General features: G+C 47.6%; 62 non-coding genes across 62 annotated transcripts; 32 read left to right on the forward strand and 30 right to left on the reverse strand.

Annotated features, from left to right (window-relative positions):
* Positions 1–318: 318 nt before the first annotated feature.
* trnav-uac (transfer RNA valine (anticodon UAC)) lies at positions 319–391 on the forward strand. The gene has a single exon. It is a non-coding gene; the product is annotated as a tRNA-Val (tRNA).
* A 488-nt stretch (positions 392–879) lies between these two features.
* Positions 880–952, reverse strand: trnaa-agc (transfer RNA alanine (anticodon AGC)). Its single transcript has one exon. It is a non-coding gene; the product is annotated as a tRNA-Ala (tRNA).
* Positions 953–1,219: 267 nt separating this feature from the next.
* On the forward strand, positions 1,220–1,291 carry trnad-guc (transfer RNA aspartic acid (anticodon GUC)). Its single transcript has one exon. It is a non-coding gene; the product is annotated as a tRNA-Asp (tRNA).
* Positions 1,292–1,562: 271 nt separating this feature from the next.
* Positions 1,563–1,635, forward strand: trnav-uac (transfer RNA valine (anticodon UAC)). Its single transcript has one exon. It is a non-coding gene; the product is annotated as a tRNA-Val (tRNA).
* Positions 1,636–2,123: 488 nt separating this feature from the next.
* Positions 2,124–2,196, reverse strand: trnaa-agc (transfer RNA alanine (anticodon AGC)). Its single transcript has one exon. It is a non-coding gene; the product is annotated as a tRNA-Ala (tRNA).
* A 267-nt stretch (positions 2,197–2,463) lies between these two features.
* trnad-guc (transfer RNA aspartic acid (anticodon GUC)) lies at positions 2,464–2,535 on the forward strand. Its single transcript has one exon. It is a non-coding gene; the product is annotated as a tRNA-Asp (tRNA).
* Positions 2,536–3,364: 829 nt separating this feature from the next.
* trnaa-agc (transfer RNA alanine (anticodon AGC)) lies at positions 3,365–3,437 on the reverse strand. Its single transcript has one exon. It is a non-coding gene; the product is annotated as a tRNA-Ala (tRNA).
* Positions 3,438–3,855: 418 nt separating this feature from the next.
* On the reverse strand, positions 3,856–3,927 carry trnag-ucc (transfer RNA glycine (anticodon UCC)). Its single transcript has one exon. It is a non-coding gene; the product is annotated as a tRNA-Gly (tRNA).
* A 120-nt stretch (positions 3,928–4,047) lies between these two features.
* trnav-uac (transfer RNA valine (anticodon UAC)) lies at positions 4,048–4,120 on the forward strand. Its single transcript has one exon. It is a non-coding gene; the product is annotated as a tRNA-Val (tRNA).
* Positions 4,121–4,373: 253 nt separating this feature from the next.
* trnai-aau (transfer RNA isoleucine (anticodon AAU)) lies at positions 4,374–4,447 on the forward strand. Its single transcript has one exon. It is a non-coding gene; the product is annotated as a tRNA-Ile (tRNA).
* A 161-nt stretch (positions 4,448–4,608) lies between these two features.
* trnaa-agc (transfer RNA alanine (anticodon AGC)) lies at positions 4,609–4,681 on the reverse strand. The gene has a single exon. It is a non-coding gene; the product is annotated as a tRNA-Ala (tRNA).
* Positions 4,682–5,099: 418 nt separating this feature from the next.
* trnag-ucc (transfer RNA glycine (anticodon UCC)) lies at positions 5,100–5,171 on the reverse strand. Its single transcript has one exon. It is a non-coding gene; the product is annotated as a tRNA-Gly (tRNA).
* Positions 5,172–5,291: 120 nt separating this feature from the next.
* Positions 5,292–5,364, forward strand: trnav-uac (transfer RNA valine (anticodon UAC)). The gene has a single exon. It is a non-coding gene; the product is annotated as a tRNA-Val (tRNA).
* Positions 5,365–5,617: 253 nt separating this feature from the next.
* On the forward strand, positions 5,618–5,691 carry trnai-aau (transfer RNA isoleucine (anticodon AAU)). Its single transcript has one exon. It is a non-coding gene; the product is annotated as a tRNA-Ile (tRNA).
* A 161-nt stretch (positions 5,692–5,852) lies between these two features.
* Positions 5,853–5,925, reverse strand: trnaa-agc (transfer RNA alanine (anticodon AGC)). Its single transcript has one exon. It is a non-coding gene; the product is annotated as a tRNA-Ala (tRNA).
* Positions 5,926–6,192: 267 nt separating this feature from the next.
* On the forward strand, positions 6,193–6,264 carry trnad-guc (transfer RNA aspartic acid (anticodon GUC)). The gene has a single exon. It is a non-coding gene; the product is annotated as a tRNA-Asp (tRNA).
* A 79-nt stretch (positions 6,265–6,343) lies between these two features.
* On the reverse strand, positions 6,344–6,415 carry trnag-ucc (transfer RNA glycine (anticodon UCC)). The gene has a single exon. It is a non-coding gene; the product is annotated as a tRNA-Gly (tRNA).
* Positions 6,416–6,861: 446 nt separating this feature from the next.
* Positions 6,862–6,935, forward strand: trnai-aau (transfer RNA isoleucine (anticodon AAU)). Its single transcript has one exon. It is a non-coding gene; the product is annotated as a tRNA-Ile (tRNA).
* Positions 6,936–7,096: 161 nt separating this feature from the next.
* trnaa-agc (transfer RNA alanine (anticodon AGC)) lies at positions 7,097–7,169 on the reverse strand. The gene has a single exon. It is a non-coding gene; the product is annotated as a tRNA-Ala (tRNA).
* A 418-nt stretch (positions 7,170–7,587) lies between these two features.
* Positions 7,588–7,659, reverse strand: trnag-ucc (transfer RNA glycine (anticodon UCC)). The gene has a single exon. It is a non-coding gene; the product is annotated as a tRNA-Gly (tRNA).
* A 120-nt stretch (positions 7,660–7,779) lies between these two features.
* On the forward strand, positions 7,780–7,852 carry trnav-uac (transfer RNA valine (anticodon UAC)). The gene has a single exon. It is a non-coding gene; the product is annotated as a tRNA-Val (tRNA).
* A 253-nt stretch (positions 7,853–8,105) lies between these two features.
* trnai-aau (transfer RNA isoleucine (anticodon AAU)) lies at positions 8,106–8,179 on the forward strand. Its single transcript has one exon. It is a non-coding gene; the product is annotated as a tRNA-Ile (tRNA).
* A 161-nt stretch (positions 8,180–8,340) lies between these two features.
* On the reverse strand, positions 8,341–8,413 carry trnaa-agc (transfer RNA alanine (anticodon AGC)). Its single transcript has one exon. It is a non-coding gene; the product is annotated as a tRNA-Ala (tRNA).
* Positions 8,414–8,680: 267 nt separating this feature from the next.
* On the forward strand, positions 8,681–8,752 carry trnad-guc (transfer RNA aspartic acid (anticodon GUC)). The gene has a single exon. It is a non-coding gene; the product is annotated as a tRNA-Asp (tRNA).
* A 79-nt stretch (positions 8,753–8,831) lies between these two features.
* trnag-ucc (transfer RNA glycine (anticodon UCC)) lies at positions 8,832–8,903 on the reverse strand. The gene has a single exon. It is a non-coding gene; the product is annotated as a tRNA-Gly (tRNA).
* Positions 8,904–9,349: 446 nt separating this feature from the next.
* On the forward strand, positions 9,350–9,423 carry trnai-aau (transfer RNA isoleucine (anticodon AAU)). The gene has a single exon. It is a non-coding gene; the product is annotated as a tRNA-Ile (tRNA).
* A 161-nt stretch (positions 9,424–9,584) lies between these two features.
* Positions 9,585–9,657, reverse strand: trnaa-agc (transfer RNA alanine (anticodon AGC)). Its single transcript has one exon. It is a non-coding gene; the product is annotated as a tRNA-Ala (tRNA).
* A 418-nt stretch (positions 9,658–10,075) lies between these two features.
* Positions 10,076–10,147, reverse strand: trnag-ucc (transfer RNA glycine (anticodon UCC)). The gene has a single exon. It is a non-coding gene; the product is annotated as a tRNA-Gly (tRNA).
* Positions 10,148–10,590: 443 nt separating this feature from the next.
* Positions 10,591–10,664, forward strand: trnai-aau (transfer RNA isoleucine (anticodon AAU)). The gene has a single exon. It is a non-coding gene; the product is annotated as a tRNA-Ile (tRNA).
* Positions 10,665–10,825: 161 nt separating this feature from the next.
* trnaa-agc (transfer RNA alanine (anticodon AGC)) lies at positions 10,826–10,898 on the reverse strand. The gene has a single exon. It is a non-coding gene; the product is annotated as a tRNA-Ala (tRNA).
* A 267-nt stretch (positions 10,899–11,165) lies between these two features.
* On the forward strand, positions 11,166–11,237 carry trnad-guc (transfer RNA aspartic acid (anticodon GUC)). Its single transcript has one exon. It is a non-coding gene; the product is annotated as a tRNA-Asp (tRNA).
* A 271-nt stretch (positions 11,238–11,508) lies between these two features.
* On the forward strand, positions 11,509–11,581 carry trnav-uac (transfer RNA valine (anticodon UAC)). The gene has a single exon. It is a non-coding gene; the product is annotated as a tRNA-Val (tRNA).
* A 253-nt stretch (positions 11,582–11,834) lies between these two features.
* On the forward strand, positions 11,835–11,908 carry trnai-aau (transfer RNA isoleucine (anticodon AAU)). The gene has a single exon. It is a non-coding gene; the product is annotated as a tRNA-Ile (tRNA).
* Positions 11,909–12,069: 161 nt separating this feature from the next.
* On the reverse strand, positions 12,070–12,142 carry trnaa-agc (transfer RNA alanine (anticodon AGC)). The gene has a single exon. It is a non-coding gene; the product is annotated as a tRNA-Ala (tRNA).
* A 267-nt stretch (positions 12,143–12,409) lies between these two features.
* On the forward strand, positions 12,410–12,481 carry trnad-guc (transfer RNA aspartic acid (anticodon GUC)). The gene has a single exon. It is a non-coding gene; the product is annotated as a tRNA-Asp (tRNA).
* A 79-nt stretch (positions 12,482–12,560) lies between these two features.
* On the reverse strand, positions 12,561–12,632 carry trnag-ucc (transfer RNA glycine (anticodon UCC)). Its single transcript has one exon. It is a non-coding gene; the product is annotated as a tRNA-Gly (tRNA).
* A 446-nt stretch (positions 12,633–13,078) lies between these two features.
* On the forward strand, positions 13,079–13,152 carry trnai-aau (transfer RNA isoleucine (anticodon AAU)). Its single transcript has one exon. It is a non-coding gene; the product is annotated as a tRNA-Ile (tRNA).
* A 161-nt stretch (positions 13,153–13,313) lies between these two features.
* Positions 13,314–13,386, reverse strand: trnaa-agc (transfer RNA alanine (anticodon AGC)). The gene has a single exon. It is a non-coding gene; the product is annotated as a tRNA-Ala (tRNA).
* A 267-nt stretch (positions 13,387–13,653) lies between these two features.
* Positions 13,654–13,725, forward strand: trnad-guc (transfer RNA aspartic acid (anticodon GUC)). The gene has a single exon. It is a non-coding gene; the product is annotated as a tRNA-Asp (tRNA).
* An 832-nt stretch (positions 13,726–14,557) lies between these two features.
* Positions 14,558–14,630, reverse strand: trnaa-agc (transfer RNA alanine (anticodon AGC)). Its single transcript has one exon. It is a non-coding gene; the product is annotated as a tRNA-Ala (tRNA).
* A 267-nt stretch (positions 14,631–14,897) lies between these two features.
* Positions 14,898–14,969, forward strand: trnad-guc (transfer RNA aspartic acid (anticodon GUC)). Its single transcript has one exon. It is a non-coding gene; the product is annotated as a tRNA-Asp (tRNA).
* A 79-nt stretch (positions 14,970–15,048) lies between these two features.
* On the reverse strand, positions 15,049–15,120 carry trnag-ucc (transfer RNA glycine (anticodon UCC)). Its single transcript has one exon. It is a non-coding gene; the product is annotated as a tRNA-Gly (tRNA).
* Positions 15,121–15,798: 678 nt separating this feature from the next.
* trnaa-agc (transfer RNA alanine (anticodon AGC)) lies at positions 15,799–15,871 on the reverse strand. Its single transcript has one exon. It is a non-coding gene; the product is annotated as a tRNA-Ala (tRNA).
* Positions 15,872–16,289: 418 nt separating this feature from the next.
* trnag-ucc (transfer RNA glycine (anticodon UCC)) lies at positions 16,290–16,361 on the reverse strand. Its single transcript has one exon. It is a non-coding gene; the product is annotated as a tRNA-Gly (tRNA).
* A 120-nt stretch (positions 16,362–16,481) lies between these two features.
* Positions 16,482–16,554, forward strand: trnav-uac (transfer RNA valine (anticodon UAC)). The gene has a single exon. It is a non-coding gene; the product is annotated as a tRNA-Val (tRNA).
* A 253-nt stretch (positions 16,555–16,807) lies between these two features.
* On the forward strand, positions 16,808–16,881 carry trnai-aau (transfer RNA isoleucine (anticodon AAU)). The gene has a single exon. It is a non-coding gene; the product is annotated as a tRNA-Ile (tRNA).
* A 161-nt stretch (positions 16,882–17,042) lies between these two features.
* On the reverse strand, positions 17,043–17,115 carry trnaa-agc (transfer RNA alanine (anticodon AGC)). The gene has a single exon. It is a non-coding gene; the product is annotated as a tRNA-Ala (tRNA).
* A 267-nt stretch (positions 17,116–17,382) lies between these two features.
* trnad-guc (transfer RNA aspartic acid (anticodon GUC)) lies at positions 17,383–17,454 on the forward strand. Its single transcript has one exon. It is a non-coding gene; the product is annotated as a tRNA-Asp (tRNA).
* Positions 17,455–17,533: 79 nt separating this feature from the next.
* Positions 17,534–17,605, reverse strand: trnag-ucc (transfer RNA glycine (anticodon UCC)). Its single transcript has one exon. It is a non-coding gene; the product is annotated as a tRNA-Gly (tRNA).
* Positions 17,606–17,725: 120 nt separating this feature from the next.
* Positions 17,726–17,798, forward strand: trnav-uac (transfer RNA valine (anticodon UAC)). The gene has a single exon. It is a non-coding gene; the product is annotated as a tRNA-Val (tRNA).
* A 253-nt stretch (positions 17,799–18,051) lies between these two features.
* Positions 18,052–18,125, forward strand: trnai-aau (transfer RNA isoleucine (anticodon AAU)). The gene has a single exon. It is a non-coding gene; the product is annotated as a tRNA-Ile (tRNA).
* Positions 18,126–18,286: 161 nt separating this feature from the next.
* Positions 18,287–18,359, reverse strand: trnaa-agc (transfer RNA alanine (anticodon AGC)). The gene has a single exon. It is a non-coding gene; the product is annotated as a tRNA-Ala (tRNA).
* A 267-nt stretch (positions 18,360–18,626) lies between these two features.
* On the forward strand, positions 18,627–18,698 carry trnad-guc (transfer RNA aspartic acid (anticodon GUC)). Its single transcript has one exon. It is a non-coding gene; the product is annotated as a tRNA-Asp (tRNA).
* Positions 18,699–18,777: 79 nt separating this feature from the next.
* trnag-ucc (transfer RNA glycine (anticodon UCC)) lies at positions 18,778–18,849 on the reverse strand. Its single transcript has one exon. It is a non-coding gene; the product is annotated as a tRNA-Gly (tRNA).
* A 447-nt stretch (positions 18,850–19,296) lies between these two features.
* trnai-aau (transfer RNA isoleucine (anticodon AAU)) lies at positions 19,297–19,370 on the forward strand. The gene has a single exon. It is a non-coding gene; the product is annotated as a tRNA-Ile (tRNA).
* Positions 19,371–19,531: 161 nt separating this feature from the next.
* On the reverse strand, positions 19,532–19,604 carry trnaa-agc (transfer RNA alanine (anticodon AGC)). Its single transcript has one exon. It is a non-coding gene; the product is annotated as a tRNA-Ala (tRNA).
* A 418-nt stretch (positions 19,605–20,022) lies between these two features.
* Positions 20,023–20,094, reverse strand: trnag-ucc (transfer RNA glycine (anticodon UCC)). The gene has a single exon. It is a non-coding gene; the product is annotated as a tRNA-Gly (tRNA).
* A 120-nt stretch (positions 20,095–20,214) lies between these two features.
* trnav-uac (transfer RNA valine (anticodon UAC)) lies at positions 20,215–20,287 on the forward strand. Its single transcript has one exon. It is a non-coding gene; the product is annotated as a tRNA-Val (tRNA).
* A 253-nt stretch (positions 20,288–20,540) lies between these two features.
* Positions 20,541–20,614, forward strand: trnai-aau (transfer RNA isoleucine (anticodon AAU)). The gene has a single exon. It is a non-coding gene; the product is annotated as a tRNA-Ile (tRNA).
* Positions 20,615–20,775: 161 nt separating this feature from the next.
* Positions 20,776–20,848, reverse strand: trnaa-agc (transfer RNA alanine (anticodon AGC)). The gene has a single exon. It is a non-coding gene; the product is annotated as a tRNA-Ala (tRNA).
* A 267-nt stretch (positions 20,849–21,115) lies between these two features.
* Positions 21,116–21,187, forward strand: trnad-guc (transfer RNA aspartic acid (anticodon GUC)). Its single transcript has one exon. It is a non-coding gene; the product is annotated as a tRNA-Asp (tRNA).
* Positions 21,188–21,266: 79 nt separating this feature from the next.
* trnag-ucc (transfer RNA glycine (anticodon UCC)) lies at positions 21,267–21,338 on the reverse strand. The gene has a single exon. It is a non-coding gene; the product is annotated as a tRNA-Gly (tRNA).
* Positions 21,339–21,741: the final 403 nt, after the last annotated feature.

Below are 21,741 nucleotides of genomic sequence, written 5' to 3' on the forward strand. Positions count from 1 at the left end.
CTCCGCCTGTCACGCGGAAGACCGGGGTTCGATTCTCCGACGGGGAGAGAATATGTTTTTTCTGAACCTACGGCCGAAAAACCTGAAAAGGTTTTGGATCAGCAAGGTGCGATGCGCTAAAGGCAATGCATTGGCCGGGAATCGAACCCGGGTCAACTGCTTGGAAGGCAGCTATGCTCACCACTATACCACCAACGCCACAAACAAGCACACCATTGTTTTGCTGAAAGACCCTCAGTGTAAATTTTCCCTTGGGAAAGATGACCAAACTCTGTCATTTCCACTGCGGGACACATGCACGCTTGGTGGAAAATTGTGGTTTCTGTAGTGTAGTGGTCATCACGTTCGCCTTACACGCGAAAGGTCCCTGGTTCGAAACCAGGCAGAAACATGCCTTTAGTTCTTGTCTTTTGTCTGACACTATGGGCAAGCCTGTCATCACACCTCATTAGTAGATGGGAACAATCTATATTTTGTGTTAGGCCTTATTAAGACAATTGCGAGCACAGGAAGCAATCATGCCATCCCCGTGCTGTTGTTGTGCCTTCTGCGCTTGGCTTCGGATGTGGAAAAAAACAGAATAAAACAATTACACCTGGTGGACATTCATCCGTCATGCCTGAAGGGTTCCGCTTTCAACTGAGGGCCGGTTAGCTCAGGTGGTTAGAGAGTGGTGCTAATAACGCCAAGGTGGCGGGTTCGATCCCCGTACGGGCCAAAAATTCTTCTCTTTGTTTTGCTATATCATGCTTTCAGACGGTCATCTGTCAAGCAGAGGCAAATGGTGAATCAGGTAAATAACGTACACTGAAGTTATACACTCAAACTTATAGTTTTTAAAGCTGTTCTCAGTGGCATTCACACAGTCAAAACCTTCGTTGGAGAATGCGGGCATCGATCCCGCTACCTCTCGCATGCTAAGCGAGCGCTCTACCATTTGAGCTAATTCCCCTTGAAGAAACAGGAGCTGTTAGCCTCTCATGACAACAGCATAACATTTAGAAGGCTGAAGCATGTTGATCAGAGGTGACTCACTTCAGCAGTAGCACAGGGAGAACTATGCACAGTTTCAGGTTTCTGGGACTTCACATCACTGACAAGCTCACTCACCATGCATTCCCTAATGAAAAAGGCACAAGAACACACACACCTTCTGTGAAGATTGAGAAGGGGCCAGTATTACCTGTTGCATGTTGCAGAGATTCAGCTGCACACAGCTTCCTCGTTAGTATAGTGGACAGTATCTCCGCCTGTCACGCGGAAGACCGGGGTTCGATTCCCCGACGGGGAGAGAATATGTTTTTTCTGAACCTACGGCCGAAAAACATGAAAAGGTTTTGGATCAGCAAGGTGCGACGCGCTAAAGGCAATGCATTGGCCGGGAATCGAACCGGGGTCAACTGCTTGGAAGGCAGCTATGCTCACCACTATACCACCAACGCCACAAACAAGCACACCATTGTTTTGCTGAAAGACCCTCAGTGTAAATTTTCCCCTGGGAAAGATGACCAAACTCTGTCATTTCCACTGCGGGACACATGCACGCTTGGTGGAAAATTGTGGTTTCTGTAGTGTAGTGGTCATCACGTTCGCCTTACACGCGAAAGGTCCCTGGTTCGAAACCAGGCAGAAACATGCCTTTAGTTCTTGTCTTTTGTCTGACACTATGGGCAAGCCTGTCATCACACCTCATTAGTAGATGGGAACAATCTATATTTTGTGTTAGGCCTTATTAAGAGAATTGCGAGCACAGGAAGCAATCATGCCATCCCCGTGCTGTTGTTGTGCCTTCTGCGCTTGCCTTCGGATGTGGAAAAAAACAGAATAAAACAATTACACCTGGTGGACATTCATCCGTCATGCCTGAAGGGTTCCGCTATCAACAGTGGGCCGGTTAGCTCAGTTGGTTAGAGCGTGGTGCTAATAACGCCAAGGTCTCGGGTTCGATCCCCGTACGGGCCAAAAGTTCTTCTCTTTGTTTTGCTATATCATGCTTTCAGACGGTCATCTGTCAAGCAGAGGCAAATGGTGAATCAGGTAAATAACGTACACTGAAGTTATACACTCAAACTTATAGTTTTTAAAGCTGTTCTCAGTGGCATTCACACAGTCAAAACCTTCGTTGGAGAATGCGGGCATCGATCCCGCTACCTCTCGCATGCTAAGCGAGCGCTCTACCATTTGAGCTAACTCCCCTTGAAGAAACAGGAGCTGTTAGCCTCTCATGACAACAGCATAACATTTAGAAGGCTGAAGCATGTTGATCAGAGGTGACTCACTTCAGCAGTAGCACAGGGAGAACTATGCACAGTTTCAGGTTTCTGGGACTTCACATCACTGACAAGCTCACTCACCATGCATTCCCTAATGAAAAAGGCACAAGAACACACACACCTTCTGTGAAGATTGAGAAGGGGCCAGTATTACCTGTTGCATGTTGCAGAGATTCAGCTGCACACAGCTTCCTCGTTAGTATAGTGGACAGTATCTCCGCCTGTCACGCGGAAGACCGGGGTTCGATTCCCCGACGGGGAGAGAATATGTTTTTTCTGAACCTACGGCCGAAAAACCTGAAACGGTTTTGGAGCAGCAAGGTACGACGCGCTAAAGGCAATGCGTTGGCCGGGAATCAAACCCGGGTCAACTGCTTGGAAGGCAGCTATGCTCACCACTATACCACCAACGCCACAAACAAGCACACCATTGTTTTGCTGAAAGACCCTCAGTGCAAATTTTCCCCTGGGAAAGATGACCAAACTCTGTCATTTCCACTGCGGGACACATGCACGCTTGGTGGAAAATTGTGGTTTCTGTAGTGTAGTGGTCATCACGTTCGCCTTACACGTGAAAGGTCCCTGGTTCGAAACTAGGCAGAAACATGCCTTTAGTTCTTGTCTTTTGTCTGACACTATGGGCAAGCCTGTCATCACACCTCATTAGTAGATGGGAACAATCTATATTTTGTGTTAGGCCTTATTAAGACAATTGCGAGCACAGGAAGCAATCATGCCATCCCCGTGCTGTTGTGCCTTCTGCGCTTGGCTTCGGATGTGGAAAAAAACAGAATAAAACAATTACACCTGGTGGACATTCATCCGTCATGCCTGAAGGGTTCCGCTTTCAACTGAGGGCCGGTTAGCTCAGGTGGTTAGAGCGTGGTGCTAATAACGCCAAGGTGGCGGGTTCGATCCCCGTACGGGCCAAAAATTCTTCTCTTTGTTTTGCTATATCATGCTTTCAGACGGTCATCTGTCAAGCAGAGGCAAATGGTGAATCAGGTAAATAACGTACACTGAAGTTATACACTCAAACTTATAGTTTTTAAAGCTGTTCTCAGTGGCATTCACACAGTCAAAACCTTCGTTGGAGAATGCGGGCATCGATCCCGCTACCTCTCGCATGCTAAGCGAGCGCTCTACCATTTGAGCTAATTCCCCTTGAAGAAACAGGAGCTGTTAGCCTCTCATGACAACAGCATAACATTTAGAAGGCTGAAGCATGTTGATCAGAGGTGACTCACTTCAGCAGTAGCACAGGGAGAACTATGCACAGTTTCAGGTTTCTGGGACTTCACATCACTGACAAGCTCACTCACCATGCATTCCCTAATGAAAAAGGCACAAGAACACACACACCTTCTGTGAAGATTGAGAAGGGGCCAGTATTACCTGTTGCATGTTGCAGCGATTCAGTTGCACACAGCTTCCTCGTTAGTATAGTGGACAGTATCTCCGCCTGTCACGCGGAAGACCGGTGTTCGATTCCCCGACGGGGAGAGAATATGTTTTTTCTGAACCTACGGCCGAAAAACCTGAAACGGTTTTGGAGCAGCAAGGTGCGACGCGCTAAAGGCAATGCGTTGGCCGGGAATCGAACCCGGGTCAACTGCTTGGAAGGCAGCTATGCTCACCACTATACCACCAACGCCACAAACAAGCACACCATTGTTTTGCTGAAAGACCCTCAGTGCAAATTTTCCCCTGGGAAAGATGACCAAACTCTGTCATTTCCACTGCGGGACACATGCACGCTTGGTGGAAAATTGTGGTTTCTGTAGTGTAGTGGTCATCACGTTCGCCTTACACGCGAAAGGTCCCTGGTTCGAAACCAGGCAGAAACATGCCTTTAGTTTTTGTCTTTTGTCTGACACTATGGGCAAGCCTGTCATCACACCTCATTAGTAGATGGGAACAATCTATATTTTGTGTTAGGCCTTATTAAGACAATTGCGAGCACAGGAAGCAATCATGCCATCCCCGTGCTGTTGTTGTGCCTTCTGCGCTTGGCTTCGGATGTGGAAAAAAACAGAATAAAACAATTACACCTGGTGGACATTCATCCGTCATGCCTGAAGGGTTCTGCTTTCAACTGTGGGCCGGTTAGCTCAGTTGGTTAGAGCGTGGTGCTAATAACGCCAAGGTCGCGGGTTCGATCCCCGTACGGGCCAAAAATTCTTCTCTTTGTTTTGCTATATCATGCTTTCAGACGGTCATCTGTCAAGCAGAGGCAAATGGTGATTCAGGTAAATAACGTACACTGAAGTTATACACTCAAAGTTATAGTTTTTAAAGCTGTTCTCAGTGGCATTCACACAGTCAAAACCTTCGTTGGAGAATGCGGGCATCGATCCCGCTACCTCTCGCATGCTAAGCGAGCGCTCTACCATTTGAGCTAATTCCCCTTGAAGAAACAGGAGCTGTTAGCCTCTCATGACAACAGCATAACATTTAGAAGGCTGAAGCATGTTGATCAGAGGTGACTCACTTCAGCAGTAGCACAGGGAGAACTATGCACAGTTTCAGGTTTCTGGGACTTCACATCACTGACAAGCTCACTCACCATGCATTCCCTAATGAAAAAGGTACAAGAACACACACACCTTCTGTGAAGATTGAGAAGGGGCCAGTATTACCTGTTGCATGTTGCAGAGATTCAGCTGCACACAGCTTCCTCGTTAGTATAGTGGACAGTATCTCCGCCTGTCACGCGGAAGACCGGGGTTCTATTTCCCGACGGGGAGAGAATATGTTTTTTCTGAACCTACGGCCGAAAAACCTGAAACGGTTTTGGAGCAGCAAGGTGCGACGCGCTAAAGGCAATGCGTTGGCCGGGAATCGAACCCGGGTCAACTGCTTGGAAGGCAGCTATGCTCACCACTATACCACCAACGCCACAAACAAGCACACCATTGTTTTGCTGAAAGACCCTCAGTGCAAATTTTCCCCTGGGAAAGATGACCAAACTCTGTCATTTCCACTGCGGGACACATGCACGCTTGGTGGAAAATTGTGGTTTCTGTAGTGTAGTGGTCATCACGTTCGCCTTACACGCGAAAGGTCCCTGGTTCGAAACCAGGCAGAAACATGCCTTTAGTTCTTGTCTTTTGTCTGACACTATGGGCAAGCCTGTCATCACACCTCATTAGTAGATGGGAACAATCTATATTTTGTGTTAGGCCTTATTAAGACAATTGCGAGCACAGGAAGCAATCATGCCATCCCCGTGCTGTTGTTGTGCCTTCTGCGCTTGCCTTCGGATGTGGAAAAAAACAGAATAAAACAATTACACCTGGTGGACATTCATCCGTCATGCCTGAAGGGTTCCGCTATCAACTGTGGGCCGGTTAGCTCAGTTGGTTAGAGCGTGGTGCTAATAACGCCAAGGTCGCGGGTTCGATCCCCGTACGGGCCAAAAATTCTTCTCTTTGTTTTGCTATATCATGCTTTCAGACGGTCATCTGTCAAGCAGAGGCAAATGGTGAATCAGGTAAATAACGTACACTGAAGTTATACACTCAAACTTATAGTTTTTAAAGCTGTTCTCAGTGGCATTCACACAGTCAAAACCTTCGTTGGAGAATGCGGGCATCGATCCCGCTACCTCTCGCATGCTAAGCGAGCGCTCTACCATTTGAGCTAATTCCCCTTGAAGAAACAGGAGCTGTTAGCCTCTCATGACAACAGCATAACATTTAGAAGGCTGAAGCATGTTGATCAGAGGTGACTCACTTCAGCAGTAGCACAGTGAGAACTATGCACAGTTTCAGGTTTCTGGGATTTCACATCACTGACAAGCTCACTCACCATGCATTCCCTAATGAAAAAGGCACAAGAACACACACACCTTCTGTGAAGATTGAGAAGGGGCCAGTATTACCTGTTGCATGTTGCAGAGATTCAGCTGCACACAGCTTCCTCGTTAGTATAGTGGACAGTATCTCCGCCTGTCACGCGGAAGACCGGGGTTCGATTCCCCGACGGGGAGAGAATATGTTTTTTCTGAACCTAGGGCCGAAAAACCTGAAACGGTTTTGGAGCAGCAAGGTGCGACGCGCTAAAGGCAATGCGTTGGCCGGGAATCGAACCCGGGTCAACTGCTTGGAAGGCAGCTATGCTCACCACTATACCACCAACGCCACAAACAAGGACACCATTGTTTTGCTGAAAGACCCTCAGTGCAAATTTTCCCCTGGGAAAGATGACCAAACTCTGTCATTTCCACTGCGGGACACATGCACGCTTGGTGGAAAATTGTGGTTTCTGTAGTGTAGTGGTCATTACGTTCGCCTTACACGCGAAAGGTCCCTGGCTCGAAACCAGGCAGAAACATGCCTTTAGTTCTTGTCTTTTGTCTGACACTATGGGCAAGCCTGTCATCACACCTCATTAGTAGATGGGAACAATCTATATTTTGTGTTAGGCCTTATTAAGACAATTGCGAGCACAGGAAGCAATCATGCCATCCCCGTGCTGTTGTTGTGCCTTCTGCGCTTGGCTTCGGATGTGGAAAAAAACAGAATAAAACAATTACACCTGGTGGACATTCATCCGTCATGCCTGAAGGGTTCCGCTTTCAACTGTGGGCCGGTTAGCTCAGTTGGTTAGAGCGTGGTGCTAATAACGCCAAGGTCGCGGGTTCGATCCCCGTACGGGCCAAAAGTTCTTCTCTTTGTTTTGCTATATCATGCTTTCAGACGGTCATCTGTCAAGCAGAGGCAAATGGTGAATCAGGTAAATAACGTACACTGAAGTTATACACTCAAACTTATAGTTTTTAAAGCTGTTCTCAGTGGCATTCACACAGTCAAAACCTTTGTTGGAGAATGCGGGCATCGATCCCGCTACCTCTCGCATGCTAAGCGAGCGCTCTACCATTTGAGCTAATTCCCCTTGAAGAAACAGGAGCTGTTAGCCTCTCATGACAACAGCATAACATTTAGAAGGCTGAAGCATGTTGATCAGAGGTGACTCACTTCAGCAGTAGCACAGGGAGAACTATGCACAGTTTCAGGTTTCTGGGACTTCACATCACTGACAAGCTCACTCACCATGCATTCCCTAATGAAAAAGGTACAAGAACACACACACCTTCTGTGAAGATTGAGAAGGGGGCAGTATTACCTGTTGCATGTTGCAGAGATTCAGCTGCACACAGCTTCCTCGTTAGTATAGTGGACAGTATCTCCGCCTGTCACGCGGAAGACCGGGGTTCTATTTCCCGACGGGGAGAGAATATGTTTTTTCTGAACCTACGGCCGAAAAACCTGAAACGGTTTTGGAGCAGCAAGGTGCGACGCGCTAAAGGCAATGCGTTGGCCGGGAATCGAACCCGGGTCAACTGCTTGGAAGGCAGCTATGCTCACCACTATACCACCAACGCCACAAACAAGCACACCATTGTTTTGCTGAAAGACCCTCAGTGCAAATTTTCCCCTGGGAAAGATGACCAAACTCTGTCAATTCCACTGCGGGACACATGCACGCTTGGTGGAAAATTGTGGTTTCTGTAGTGTAGTGGTCATCACGTTCGCCTTACACGCGAAAGGTCCCTGGTTCGAAACCAGGCAGAAACATGCCTTTAGTTCTTGTCTTTTGTCTGACACTATGGGCAAGCCTGTCATCACACCTCATTAGTAGATGGGAACAATCTATATTTTGTGTTAGGCCTTATTAAGACAATTGCGAGCACAGGAAGCAATCATGCCATCCCCGTGCTGTTGTTGTGCCTTCTGCGCTTGCCTTCGGATGTGGAAAAAAACAGAATAAAACAATTACACCTGGTGGACATTCATCCGTCATGCCTGAAGGGTTCCGCTATCAACTGTGGGCCGGTTAGCTCAGTTGGTTAGAGCGTGGTGCTAATAACGCCAAGGTCGCGGGTTCGATCCCCGTACGGGCCAAAAATTCTTCTCTTTGTTTTGCTATATCATGCTTTCAGACGGTCATCTGTCAAGCAGAGGCAAATGGTGAGTCAGGTAAATAACGTACACTGAAGTTATACACTCAAACTTATAGTTTTTAAAGCTGTTCTCAGTGGCATTCACACAGTCAAAACCTTCGTTGGAGAATGCGGGCATCGATCCCGCTACCTCTCGCATGCTAAGCGAGCGCTCTACCATTTGAGCTAATTCCCCTTGAAGAAACAGGAGCTGTTAGCCTCTCATGACAACAGCATAACATTTAGAAGGCTGAAGCATGTTGATCAGAGGTGACTCACTTCAGCAGTAGCACAGGGAGAACTATGCACAGTTTCAGGTTTCTGGGACTTCACATCACTGACAAGCTCACTCACCATGCATTCCCTAATGAAAAAGGCACAAGAACACACACACCTTCTGTGAAGATTGCGAAGGGGCCAGTATTACCTGTTGCATGTTGCAGAGATTCAGCTGCACACAGCTTCCTCGTTAGTATAGTGGACAGTATCTCCGCCTGTCACGCGGAAGACCGGGGTTCGATTCCCCGACGGGGAGAGAATATGTTTTTTCTGAACCTACGGCCGAAAAACCTGAAACGGTTTTGGAGCAGCAAGGTGCGACGCGCTAAAGGCAATGCGTTGGCCGGGAATCGAACCCGGGTCAACTGCTTGGAAGGCAGCTATGCTCACCACTATACCACCAACGCCACAAACAAGGACACCATTGTTTTGCTGAAAGACCCTCAGTGCAAATTTTCCCCTGGGAAAGATGACCAAACTCTGTCATTTCCACTGCGGGACACATGCACGCTTGGTGGAAAATTGTGGTTTCTGTAGTGTAGTGGTCATCACGTTCGCCTTACACGCGAAAGGTCCCTGGTTCGAAACCAGGCTGAAACATGCTTTTAGTTCTTGTCTTTTGTCTGACACTATGGGCAAGCCTGTCATCACACCTCATTAGTAGATGGGAACAATCTATATTTTGTGTTAGGCCTTATTAAGACAATTGCGAGCACAGGAAGCAATCATGCCATCCCCGTGCTGTTGTTGTGCCTTCTGCGCTTGCCTTCGGATGTGGAAAAAAACAGAATAAAACAATTACACCTGGTGGACATTCATCCGTCATGCCTGAAGGGTTCCGCTTTCAACTGTGGGCCGGTTAGCTCAGTTGGTTAGAGCGTGGTGCTAATAACGCCAAGGTCGCGGGTTCGATCCCCGTACGGGCCAAAAATTCTTCTCTTTGTTTTGCTATATCATGCTTTCAGACGGTCATCTGTCAAGCAGAGGCAAATGGTGAGTCAGGTAAATAACGTACACTGAAGTTATACACTCAAACTTACAGTTTTTAAAGCTGTTCTCAGTGGCATTCACACAGTCAAAACCTTCATTGGAGAATGCGGGCATCGATCCCGCTACCTCTCGCATGCTAAGCGAGCGCTCTACCATTTGAGCTAATTCCCCTTGAAGAAACAGGAGCTGTTAGCCTCTCATGACAACAGCATAACATTTAGAAGGCTGAAGCATGTTGATCAGAGGTGACTCACTTCAGCAGTAGCACAGGGAGAACTATGCACAGTTTCAGGTTTCTGGGACTTCACATCACTGACAAGCTCACTCACCATGCATTCCCTAATGAAAAAGGCACAAGAACACACACACCTTCTGTGAAGATTGAGAAGGGGCCAGTATTACCTGTTGCATGTTGCAGAGATTCAGCTGCACACAGCTTCCTCGTTAGTATAGTGGACAGTATCTCTGCCTGTCACGCGGAAGACCGGGGTTCGATTCCCCGACGGGGAGAGAATATGTTTTTTCTGAACCTACGGCCGAAAAACCTGAAAAGGTTTTGGATCAGCAAGGTGCGACGCGCTAAAGACAATGCGTTGGCCGGGAATCGAACCCGGGTCAACTGCTTGGAAGGCAGCTATGCTCACCACTATACCACCAACGCCACAAACAAGCACACCATTGTTTTGCTGAAAGACCCTCAGTGCAAATTTTCCCCTGGGAAAGATGACCAAACTCTGTCATTTCCACTGCGGGACACATGCACGCTTGGTGGAAAATTATGGTTTCTGTAGTGTAGTGGTCATCACGTTCGCCTTACACGTGAAAGGTCCCTGGTTCGAAACCAGGCAGAAACATGCCTTTAGTTCTTGTCTTTTGTCTGACACTATGGGCAAGCCTGTCATCACACCTCATTAGTAGATGGGAACAATCTATATTTTGTGTTAGGCCTTATTAAGACAATTGCGAGCACAGGAAGCAATCATGCCATCCCCGTGCTGTTGTGCCTCCTGCGCTTGGCTTCGGATGTGGAAAAAAACAGAATAAAACAATTACACCTGGTGGACATTCATCCGTCATGCCTGAAGGGTTCTGCTTTCAACTGTGGGCCGGTTAGCTCAGTTGGTTAGAGCGTGGTGCTAATAACGCCAAGGTCGCGGGTTCGATCCCCGTACGGGCCAAAAATTCTTCTCTTTGTTTTGCTATATCATGCTTTCAGACGGTCATCTGTCAAGCAGAGGCAAATGGTGAATCAGGTAAATAACGTACACTGAAGTTATACACTCAAACTTATAGTTTTTAAAGCTGTTCTCAGTGGCATTCACACAGTCAAAACCTTCGTTGGAGAATGCGGGCATCGATCCCGCTACCTCTCGCATGCTAAGCGAGCGCTCTACCATTTGAGCTAATTCCCCTTGAAGAAACAGGAGCTGTTAGCCTCTCATGACAACAGCATAACATTTAGAAGGCTGAAGCATGTTGATCAGAGGTGACTCACTTCAGCAGTAGCACAGGGAGAACTATGCACAGTTTCAGGTTTCTGGGACTTCACATCACTGACAAGCTCACTCGCCATGCATTCCCTAATGAAAAAGGTACAAGAACACACACACCTTCTGTGAAGATTGAGAAGGGGCCAGTATTACCTGTTGCATGTTGCAGAGATTCAGTTGCACACAGCTTCCTCGTTAGTATAGTGGACAGTATCTCCGCCTGTCACGCGGAAGACCGGGGTTCGATTCCCCGACGGGGAGAGAATATGTTTTTTCTGAACCTACGGCCGAAAAACCTGAAACGGTTTTGGAGCAGCAAGGTGCGACGCGCTAAAGGCAATGCGTTGGCCGGGAATCGAACCCGGGTTAACTGCTTGGAAGGCAGCTATGCTCACCACTATACCACCAACGCCACAAACAAGCACACCATTGTTTTGCTGAAAGACCCTCAGTGCAAATTTTCCCCTGGGAAAGATGACCAAACTCTGTCATTTCCACTGCGGGACACATGCACGCTTGGTGGAAAATTGTGGTTTCTGTAGTGTAGTGGTCATCACGTTCGCCTTACACGCGAAAGGTCCCTGGTTCGAAACCAGGCAGAAACATGCCTTTAGTTCTTGTCTTTTGTCTGACACTATGGGCAAGCCTGTCATCACACCTCATTAGTAGATGGGAACAATCTATATTTTGTGTTAGGCCTTATTAAGACAATTGCGAGCACAGGAAGCAATCATGCCATCCCCGTGCTGTTGTTGTGCCTTCTGCGCTTGGCTTCGGATGTGGAAAAAAACAGAATAAAACAATTACACCTGGTGGACATTCATCCGTCATGCCTGAAGGGTTCTGCTTTCAACTGTGGGCCGGTTAGCTCAGTTGGTTAGAGCGTGGTGCTAATAACGCCAAGGTCGCGGGTTCGATCCCCGTACGGGCCAAAAATTCTTCTCTTTGTTTTGCTATATCATGCTTTCAGACGGTCATCTGTCAAGCAGAGGCAAATGGTGAATCAGGTAAATAACGTACACTGAAGTTATACACTCAAACTTATAGTTTTTAAAGCTGTTCTCAGTGGCATTCACACAGTCAAAACCTTCGTTGGAGAATGCGGGCATCGATCCCGCTACCTCTCGCATGCTAAGCGAGCGCTCTACCATTTGAGCTAATTCCCCTTGAAGAAACAGGAGCTGTTAGCCTCTCATGACAACAGCATAACATTTAGAAGGCTGAAGCATGTTGATCAGAGGTGACTCACTTCAGCAGTAGCACAGTGAGAACTATGCACAGTTTCAGGTTTCTGGGACTTCACATCACTGACAAGCTCACTCACCATGCATTCCCTAATGAAAAAGGCACAAGAACACACACACCTTCTGTGAAGATTGAGAAGGGGCCAGTATTACCTGTTGCATGTTGCAGAGATTCAGCTGCACACAGCTTCCTCGTTAGTATAGTGGACAGTATCTCCGCCTGTCACGCGGAAGACCGGGGTTCGATTCCCCGACGGGGAGAGAATATGTTTTTTCTGGACCTAGGGCCGAAAAACCTGAAACGGTTTTGGAGCAGCAAGGTGCGACGCGCTAAAGGCAATGCGTTGGCCGGGAATCGAACCCGGGTCAACTGCTTGGAAGGCAGCTATGCTCACCACTATACCACCAACGCCACAAACAAGGACACCATTGTTTTGCTGAAAGACCCTCAGTGCAAATTTTCCCCTGGGAAAGATGACCAAACTCTGTCATTTCCACTGCGGGACACATGCACGCTTGGTGGAAAATTGTGGTTTCTGTAGTGTAGTGGTCATCACGTTCGCCTTACACGCGAAAGGTCCCGGGTTCGAAACCAGGCAGAAACATGCCTTTAGTTCTTGTCTTTTGTCTGACACTATGGGCAAGCCTGTCATCACACCTCATTAGTAGATGGGAACAATCTATATTTTGTGTTAGGCCTTATTAAGACAATTGCGAGCACAGGAAGCAATCATGCCATCCCCGTGCTGTTGTTTTGCCTTCTGCGCTTGGCTTCGGATGTGGAAAAAAACAGAATAAAACAATTACACCTGGTGGACATTCATCCGTCATGCCTGAAGGGTTCCGCTTTCAACTGTGGGCCGGTTAGCTCAGTTGGTTAGAGCGTGGTGCTAATAACGCCAAGGTCGCGGGTTCGATCCCCGTACGGGCCAAAAATTCTTCTCTTTGTTTTGCTATATCATGCTTTCAGACGGTCATCTGTCAAGCAGAGGCAAATGGTGAGTCAGGTAAATAACGTACACTGAAGTTATACACTCAAACTTACAGTTTTTAAAGCTGTTCTCAGTGGCATTCACACAGTCAAAACCTTCATTGGAGAATGCGGGCATCGATCCCGCTACCTCTCGCATGCTAAGCGAGCGCTCTACCATTTGAGCTAATTCCCCTTGAAGAAACAGGAGCTGTTAGCCTCTCATGACAACAGCATAACATTTAGAAGGCTGAAGCATGTTGATCAGAGGTGACTCACTTCAGCAGTAGCACAGGGAGAACTATGCACAGTTTCAGGTTTCTGGGACTTCACATCACTGACAAGCTCACTCACCATGCATTCCCTAATGAAAAAGGCACAAGAACACACACACCTTCTGTGAAGATTGAGAAGGGGCCAGTATTACCTGTTGCATGTTGCAGAGATTCAGCTGCACACAGCTTCCTCGTTAGTATAGTGGACAGTATCTCCGCCTGTCACGCGGAAGACCGGGGTTCGATTCCCCGACGGGGAGAGAATATGTTTTTTCTGAACCTACGGCCGAAAAACCTGAAAAGGTTTTGGATCAGCAAGGTGCGACGTGCTAAAGGCAATGCTATGGTCGGGAATCGAACCCGGGTCAACTGCTTGGAAGGCAGCTATGCTCACCACTATACCACCAACGCCACAAACAAGCACACCATTGTTTTGCTGAAAGACCCTCAGTGCAAATTTTCCCCTGGGAAAGATGACCAAACTCTGTCATTTCCACTGCGGGACACATGCACGCTTGGTGGAAAATTGTGGTTTCTGTAGTGTAGTGGTCATTACGTTCGCCTTACACGCGAAAGGTCCCTGGCTCGAAACCAGGCAGAAACATGCCTTTAGTTCTTGTCTTTTGTCTGACACTATGGGCAAGCCTGTCATCACACCTCATTAGTAGATGGGAACAATCTATATTTTGTGTTAGGCCTTATTAAGACAATTGCGAGCACAGGAAGCAATCATGCCATCCCCGTGCTGTTGTTGTGCCTTCTGCGCTTGGCTTCGGATGTGGAAAAAAACAGAATAAAACAATTACACCTGGTGAACATTCATCCGTCATGCCTGAAGGGTTCCGCTTTCAACTGTGGGCCGGTTAGCTCAGTTGGTTAGAGCGTGGTGCTAATAACGTCAAGGTCGCGGGTTCGATCCCCGTACGGGCCAAAATTTCTTCTCTTTGTTTTGCTATATCATGCTTTCAGAAGGTCATCTGTCAAGCAGAGGCCAATGGTGAGTCAGGTAAATAACGTACACTGAAGTTATACACTCAAACTTACAGTTTTTAAAGCTGTTCTCAGTGGCATTCACACAGTCAAAACCTTCATTGGAGAATGCGGGCATCGATCCCGCTACCTCTCGCATGCTAAGCGAGCGCTCTACCATTTGAGCTAATTCCCCTTGAAGAAACAGGAGCTGTTAGCCTCTCATGACAACAGCATAACATTTAGAAGGCTGAAGCATGTTGATCAGAGGTGACTCACTTCAGCAGTAGCACAGGGAGAACTATGCACAGTTTCAGGTTTCTGGGACTTCACATCACTGACAAGCTCACTCACCATGCATTCCCTAATGAAAAAGGCACAAGAACACACACACCTTCTGTGAAGATTGAGAAGGGGCCAGTATTACCTGTTGCATGTTGCAGAGATTCAGCTGCACACAGCTTCCTCGTTAGTATAGTGGACAGTATCTCCGCCTGTCACGCGGAAGACCGGGGTTCGATTCCCCGACGGGGAGAGATTATGTTTTTTCTGAACCTACGGCCGAAAAACCTGAAAAGGTTTTGGATCAGCAAGGTGCGACGTGCTAAAGGCAATGCGTTGGCCGGGAATCGAACCCGGGTCAACTGCTTGGAAGGCAGCTATGCTCACCACTATACCACCAACGCCACAAACAAGCACACCATTGTTTTGCTGAAAGACCCTCAGTGTAAATTTTCCCCTGGGAAAGATGACCAAACTCTGTCATTTCCACTGCGGGACACATGCACGCTTGGTGGAAAATTGTGGTTTCTGTAGTGTAGTGGTCATCACGTTCGCCTTACACGTGAAAGGTCCCTGGTTCGAAACCAGGCAGAAACATGCCTTTAGTTCTTGTCTTTTGTCTGACACTATGGGCAAGCCTGTCATCACACCTCATTAGTAGATGGGAACAATCTATATTTTGTGTTAGGCCTTATTAAGACAATTGCGAGCACAGGAAGCAATCATGCCATCCCCGTGCTGTTGTGCCTTCTGCGCTTGGCTTCGGATGTGGAAAAAAACAGAATAAAACAATTACACCTGGTGGACATTCATCCGTCATGCCTGAACGGTTCCGCTTTCAACTGTGGGCCGTTTAGCTCAGTTGGTTAGAGCGTGGTGCTAATAACGCCAAGGTGGTGGGTTCGATCCCTGTACGGGCCAAAAATTCTTCTCTTTGTTTTGCTATATCATGCTTTCAGACGGTCATCTGTCAAGCAGAGGCAAATGGTGAATCAGGTAAATAACGTACACTGAAGTTATACACTCAAACTTATAGTTTTTAAAGCTGTTCTCAGTGGCATTCACACAGTCAAAACCTTCGTTGGAGAATGCGGGCATCGATCCCGCTACCTCTCGCATGCTAAGCGAGCGCTCTACCATTTGAGCTAATTCCCCTTGAAGAAACAGGAGCTGTTAGCCTCTCATGACAACAGCATAACATTTAGAAGGCTGAAGCATGTTGATCAGAGGTGACTCACTTCAGCAGTAGCACAGGGAGAACTATGCACAGTTTCAGGTTTCTGGGACTTCACATCACTGACAAGCTCACTCACCATGCATTCCCTAATGAAAAAGGTACAAGAACACACACACCTTCTGTGAAGATTGAGAAGGGGGCAGTATTACCTGTTGCATGTTGCAGAGATTCAGCTGCACACAGCTTCCTCGTTAGTATAGTGGACAGTATCTCCGCCTGTCACGCGCAAGACCGGGGTTCGATTTCCCGACGGGGAGAGAATATGTTTTTTCTGAACCTACGGCCGAAAAACCTGAAACGGTTTTGGAGCAGCAAGGTGCGACGCGCTAAAGGCAATGCGTTGGCCGGGAATCGAACCCGGGTCAACTGCTTGGAAGGCAGCTATGCTCACCACTATACCACCAACGCCACAAACAAGCACACCATTGTTTTGCTGAAAGACCCTCAGTGCAAATTTTCCCCTGGGAAAGATGACCAAACTCTGTCATTTCCACTGCGGGACACATGCACGCTTGGTGGAAAATTGTGGTTTCTGTAGTGTAGTGGTCATCACGTTCGCCTTACACGCGAAAGGTCCCTGGTTCGAAACCAGGCAGAAACATGCCTTTAGTTCTTGTCTTTTGTCTGACACTATGGGCAAGCCTGTCATCACACCTCATTAGTAGATGGGAACAATCTATATTTTGTGTTAGGCCTTATTAAGACAATTGCGAGCACAGGAAGCAATCATGCCATCCCCGTGCTGTTGTTGTGCCTTCTGCGCTTGCCTTCGGATGTGGAAAAAAACAGAATAAAACAATTACACCTGGTGGACATTCATCCGTCATGCCTGAAGGGTTCCGCTATCAACTGTGGGCCGGTTAGCTCAGTTGGTTAGAGCGTGGTGCTAATAACGCCAAGGTCGCGGGTTCGATCCCCGTACGGGCCAAAAATTCTTCTCTTTGTTTTGCTATATCATGCTTTCAGACGGTCATCTGTCAAGCAGAGGCAAATGGTGAGTCAGGTAAATAACGTACACTGAAGTTATACACTCAAACTTATAGTTTTTAAAGCTGTTCTCAGTGGCATTCACACAGTCAAAACCTTCGTTGGAGAATGCGGGCATCGATCCCGCTACCTCTCGCATGCTAAGCGAGCGCTCTACCATTTGAGCTAATTCCCCTTGAAGAAACAGGAGCTGTTAGCCTCTCATGACAACAGCATAACATTTAGAAGGCTGAAGCATGTTGATCAGAGGTGACTCACTTCAGCAGTAGCACAGGGAGAACTATGCACAGTTTCAGGTTTCTGGGACTTCACATCACTGACAAGCTCACTCACCATGCATTCCCTAATGAAAAAGGCACAAGAACACACACACCTTCTGTGAAGATTGAGAAGGGGCCAGTATTACCTGTTGCATGTTGCAGAGATTCAGCTGCACACAGCTTCCTCGTTAGTATAGTGGACAGTATCTCCGCCTGTCACGCGGAAGACCGGGGTTCGATTCCCCGACGGGGAGAGAATATGTTTTTTCTGAACCTACGGCCGAAAAACCTGAAAAGGTTTTGGATCAGCAAGGTGCGACGCGCTAAAGGCAATGCGTTGGCCGGGAATCGAACCCGGGTCAACTGCTTGGAAGGCAGCTATGCTCACCACTATACCACCAACGCCACAAAAAAGCACACCATTGTTTTGCTGAAAGACCCTCAGTGTAAATTTTCCCCTGGGAAAGATGACCAAACTCTGTCATTTCCACTGCGGGACACATGCACGCTTGGTGGAAAATTGTGGTTTCTGTAGTGTAGTGGTCATCACGTTCGCCTTACACGCGAAAGGTCCCTGGTTCGAAACCAGGCAGAAACATGCCTTTAGTTCTTGTCTTTTGTCTGACACTATGGGCAAGCCTGTCATCACACCTCATTAGTAGATGGGAACAATCTATATTTTGTGTTAGGCCTTATTAAGACAATTGCGAGCACAGGAAGCAATCATGCCATCCCCGTGCTGTTGTTGTGCCTTCTGCGCTTGCCTTCGGATGTGGAAAAAAACAGAATAAAACAATTACACCTGGTGGACATTCATCCGTCATGCCTGAAGGGTTCCGCTATCAACAGTGGGCCGGTTAGCTCAGTTGGTTAGAGCGTGGTGCTAATAACGCCAAGGTCGCGGGTTCGATCCCCGTACGGGCCAAAAGTTCTTCTCTTTGTTTTGCTATATCATGCTTTCAGACGGTCATCTGTCAAGCAGAGGCAAATGGTGAATCAGGTAAATAATGTACACTGAAGTTATACACTCAAACTTATAGTTTTTAAAGCTGTTCTCAGTGGCATTCACACAGTCAAAACCTTCGTTGGAGAATGCGGGCATCGATCCCGCTACCTCTCGCATGCTAAGCGAGCGCTCTACCATTTGAGCTAATTCCCCTTGAAGAAACAGGAGCTGTTAGCCTCTCATGACAACAGCATAACATTTAGAAGGCTGAAGCATGTTGATCAGAGGTGACTCACTTCAGCAGTAGCACAGGGAGAACTATGCACAGTTTCAGGTTTCTGGGACTTCACATCACTGACAAGCTCACTCACCATGCATTCCCTAATGAAAAAGGCACAAGAACACACACACCTTCTGTGAAGATTGAGAAGGGGCCAGTATTACCTGTTGCATGTTGCAGAGATTCAGCTGCACACAGCTTCCTCGTTAGTATAGTGGACAGTATCTCCGCCTGTCACGCGGAAGACCGGGGTTCGATTCCCCGACGGGGAGAGAATATGTTTTTTCTGAACCTACGGCCGAAAAACCTGAAACGGTTTTGGAGCAGCAAGGTGCGACGCGCTAAAGGCAATGCGTTGGCCGGGAATCGAACCCGGGTCAACTGCTTGGAAGGCAGCTATGCTCACCACTATACCACCAACGCCACAAACAAGGACACCATTGTTTTGCTGAAAGACCCTCAGTGCAAATTTTCCCCTGGGAAAGATGACCAAACTCTGTCATTTCCACTGCGGGACACATGCACGCTTGGTGGAAAATTGTGGTTTCTGTTTTGTAGTGGTCATCACGTTCGCCTTACATGTGAAAGGTCCCTGGTTCGAAACCAGGCAGAAACATGCCTTTAGTTCTTGTCTTTTGTCTGACACTATGGGCAAGCCTGTCATCACACCTCATTAGTAGATGGGAACAATCTATATTTTGTGTTAGGCCTTATTAAGACAATTGCGAGCACAGGAAGCAATCATGCCATCCCCGTGCTGTTGTTGTGCCTTCTGCGCTTGGCTTCGGATGTGGAAAAAAAACAGAATAAAACAATTACACCTGGTGGACATTCATCCGTCATGCCTGAAGGGTTCCGCTATCAACTGTGGGCCGGTTAGCTCAGTTGGTTAGAGCGTGGTGCTAATAACGCCAAGGTCGCGGGTTCGATCCCCGTACGGGCCAAAAGTTCTTCTTTTTGTTTTGCTATATCATGCTTTCAGACGGTCATCTGTCAAGCAGAGGCAAATGGTGAATCAGGTAAATAACGTACACTGAAGTTATACACTCAAACTTATAGTTTTTAAAGCTGTTCTCAGTGGCATTCACACAGTCAAAACCTTCGTTGGAGAATGCGGGCATCGATCCCGCTACCTCTCGCATGCTAAGCGAGCGCTCTACCATTTGAGCTAATTCCCCTTGAAGAAACAGGAGCTGTTAGCCTCTCATGACAACAGCATAACATTTAGAAGGCTGAAGCATGTTGATCAGAGGTGACTCACTTCAGCAGTAGCACAGGGAGAACTATGCACAGTTTCAGGTTTCTGGGACTTCACATCACTGACAAGCTCACTCACCATGCATTCCCTAATGAAAAAGGCACAAGAACACACACACCTTCTGTGAAGATTGAGAAGGGGCCAGTATTACCTGTTGCATGTTGCAGAGATTCAGCTGCACACAGCTTCCTCGTTAATATAGTGGACAGTATCTCCGCCTGTCACGCGGAAGACCGGGGTTCGATTCCCCGACGGGGAGAGAATATGTTTTTTCTGAACCTACGGCCGAAAAACCTGAAAAGGTTTTGGATCAGCAAGGTGCGACGCGCTAAAGGCAATGCGTTGGCCGGGAATCGAACCCGGGTCAACTGCTTGGAAGGCAGCTATGCTCACCACTATACCACCAACGCCACAAACAAGCACACCATTGTTTTGCTGAAAGACCCTCAGTGTAAATTTTCCCCTGGGAAAGATGACCAAACTCTGTCATTTCCACTGCGGGACACATGCACGCTTGGTGGAAAATTGTGGTTTCTGTAGTGTAGTGGTCATCACGTTCGCCTTACACGCGAAAGGTCCCTGGTTCGAAACCAGGCAGAAACATGCTTTTAGTTCTTGTCTTTTGTCTGACACTATGGGCAAGCCTGTCATCACACCTCATTAGTAGATGGGAACAATCTATATTTTGTGTTAGGCCTTATTAAGACAATTGCGAGCACAGGAAGCAATCATGCCATCCCCGTGCTGTTGTTGTGCCTTCTGCGCTTGCCTTCGGATGTGGAAAAAAACAGAATAAAACAATTACACCTGGTGGACATTCATCCGTCATGCCTGAAGGGTTCCGCTTTCAACTGTGGGCCGGTTAGCTCAGTTGGTTAGAGCGTGGTGCTAATAACGCCAAGGTCGCGGGTTCGATCCCCGTACGGGCCAAAAATTCTTCTCTTTGTTTTGCTATATCATGCTTTCAGACGGTCATCTGTCAAGCAGAGGCAAATGGTGAGTCAGGTAAATAACGTACACTGAAGTTATACACTCAAACTTACAGTTTTTAAAGCTGTTCTCAGTGGCATTCACACAGTCAAAACCTTCATTGGAGAATGCGGGCATCGATCCCGCTACCTCTCGCATGCTAAGCGAGCGCTCTACCATTTGAGCTAATTCCCCTTGAAGAAACAGGAGCTGTTAGCCTCTCATGACAACAGCATAACATTTAGAAGGCTGAAGCATGTTGATCAGAGGTGACTCACTTCAGCAGTAGCACAGGGAGAACTATGCACAGTTTCAGGTTTCTGGGACTTCACATCACTGACAAGCTCACTCACCATGCATTCCCTAATGAAAAAGGCACAAGAACACACACACCTTCTGTGAAGATTGAGAAGGGGCCAGTATTACCTGTTGCATGTTGCAGAGATTCAGCTGCACACAGCTTCCTCGTTAGTATAGTGGACAGTATCTCCGCCTGTCACGCGGAAGACCGGGGTTCGATTCCCCGACGGGGAGAGAATATGTTTTTTCTGAACCTACGGCCGAAAAACCTGAAAAGGTTTTGGATCAGCAAGGTGCGACGTGCTAAAGGCAATGCGTTGGCCGGGAATCGAACCCGGGTCAACTGCTTGGAAGGCAGCTATGCTCACCACTATACCACCAACGCCACAAACAAGCACACCATTGTTTTGCTGAAAGACCCTCAGTGCAAATTTTCCCCTGGGAAAGATGACCAAACTCTGTCATTTCCACTGCGGGACACATGCACGCTTGGTGGAAAATTGTGGTTTCTGTAGTGTAGTGGTCATCACGTTCGCCTTACACGTGAAAGGTCCCTGGTTCGAAACCAGGCAGAAACATGCCTTTAGTTCTTGTCTTTTGTCTGACACTATGGGCAAGCCTGTCATCACACCTCATTAGTAGATGGGAACAATCTATATTTTGTGTTAGGCCTTATTAAGACAATTGCGAGCACAGGAAGCAATCATGCCATCCCCGTGCTGTTGTTGTGCCTTCTGCGCTTGCCTTCGGATGTGGAAAAAAACAGAATAAAACAATTACACCTGGTG

This window comes from Astyanax mexicanus, unplaced genomic scaffold (genome assembly GCF_023375975.1).
Source record: "Astyanax mexicanus isolate ESR-SI-001 unplaced genomic scaffold, AstMex3_surface scaffold_31, whole genome shotgun sequence".
Classification (NCBI taxonomy): Eukaryota; Metazoa; Chordata; class Actinopteri; order Characiformes; family Acestrorhamphidae; genus Astyanax; species Astyanax mexicanus.